Source organism: Pteropus vampyrus, unplaced genomic scaffold, assembly GCF_000151845.1.
Source record: "Pteropus vampyrus isolate Shadow unplaced genomic scaffold, Pvam_2.0 Scaffold602, whole genome shotgun sequence".
NCBI classification, from domain to species: domain Eukaryota; kingdom Metazoa; phylum Chordata; class Mammalia; order Chiroptera; family Pteropodidae; genus Pteropus; species Pteropus vampyrus.
This window is the reverse complement of record NW_011889383.1, coordinates 257927-259586: the sequence shown is the minus strand read 5'-3', so window position 1 is coordinate 259586 and position 1660 is coordinate 257927. Positions and strand designations below refer to the sequence as shown.

General features: G+C 53.0%; 1 protein-coding gene across 1 annotated transcript in view; it reads right to left on the bottom strand.

The window, feature by feature from the left end:
• Positions 1 to 509: 509 nt before the first annotated feature.
• Positions 510 to 1660, bottom strand: part of LOC105308639 (tigger transposable element-derived protein 1-like) — a 7222-nt gene continuing 6071 nt past the window's right edge. The window contains exon 3 of the mRNA XM_011384641.2: positions 510 to 1650. The gene's annotated coding sequence lies outside the window, so the exon portion shown is untranslated. The remainder of the gene's footprint in view (positions 1651 to 1660) is intronic.

Here is a 1660-nt window from a genome sequence, read left to right as displayed (position 1 = left end):
CTCTGGTCAGCTCCGGCTCCCGCTCTGAATGGGCCCTGACTCTGCCCTCCTCGGCCCCGTTTGTCCCCCAGTCCCCCTGAGGACCGATGGCTGAGTCTACTGTTCCAGGAGGCTGATGTCCTCAAGTGCCCCTGTGGGAGCACTCCCAAGCGAGGAGCTGGGGTCATGCCCTGGGCTCCATGTCACCCCTGGGTCCCTCCCATGAGCCAGAACTTTTGATGTCTTCGGCATTTTTTCATTTCCGATGTTCGTTACTTTTGCCTTTTTCTTTTTTCCTTCATCAGCCTCGAGAGGTTCGTTCGCGTGGTCTTGAAAGGACCGATTTCTGCCTTTGTCAATTCTCTATTGTGATATTTCGTTTTGTTTTGCAGATTCTTCCTCACCGCTTCCCTCTCCTTTCATCCGGTTTTATTTTATCATCTTTTTCTAAGCTCTTGTGCTTGGATTTTTTTAAGCATTTTCTTCTGCCATTTACCCTAAGGGTACAAATTTTTCTCTAAATACTGATGGAGCTTCATCCCACCAGTTTTAATAAATGTCACTTTTCAAGTGTTCGGTTTTGAACTTTTTCCAATTATGATTCTCCGCCCCTGTCACGTGCTGAGAGCAGGCCCATCACTGCAAGTGTTAGCGGGGACAGAAGTGGCAGAAACCCTTTCCGCCATCTTTATTTCTTCGTGTGTCTGTGTGCGCGTGTGCACAGACACATGCAGGTACCTGCACTGAACAGAACCCAAGAGGCCACACATCCCTGTCTCACCACCTGTGGCTCATGCAGCTAGAGCATCAGAACACCTTCCCTTGCTGACAGTGTCCTGGCGGCCCACGTGGTGTGTCTGCAGAGCAGACATGCAAAGTGCCGGCTGTTAGTTTGGGGGGCAGGAGAGCAAGGTGGAATGAGAGGAGATAATGAGACTGTCTGTAAGGCTCACCCATCGCAGTCAGAGCTATGGGTCTAACCTCAGGAAGAGGCTGGGCTGCAGCTAGTGCACCGGGAGCAGATCCTCAGGTGGCCACTGAGGCCTTAGGAATGGACGAGATTTCCCAAAGGGCTCTAGACCCGGGAGACCATCGGTGTCACAAAAGACACAGCATCGGAAGATGGAGGGTTGCCAAGACAACCGTGCCATAGAAACCTAGGGAAGAAAATATCTCCAAACCAAGGAAGGGACCCCTGGTATCAAAAGCCACAGTGGGCCAACACATGCCCATGGGGTTGGGTGCAGGGAGGGAACCAGAGACCTGGTATCACAGAGGCCATGGAAGCCAGAGCGGGTGAGGCTAGCATGGGAAGGGAGGAAATGCCAAGATCTGGAAACCCACATCTAAAGTTGGCTAGGACGGGTCACCACAATGGTGCGGGGAGAGGCCAGGGCTGGCGAATGGTCACCACAATGGTGCGGGGAGAGGCCAGGGCTGGCCTTGGCCCCTAACCAAAAGGAAGACCATCCTGGTGGGTTGTGCTGGGCCACCGTGGTGCTATAAGGTGTGTCTCTTGTCACGGGTCCTGCAGCTCATCTGCCAGTCAGAGAACACCCTCCTGTTCTCCTAGCCTGGGGGTATGTGTGTATCACGGTACAAAAACTGCAGGGCGTCAGGTATGTGAACCACGGGGAAGACGTGGCAGTGTCTGTGCTCCAGAAACTAAATGTCATCAAAC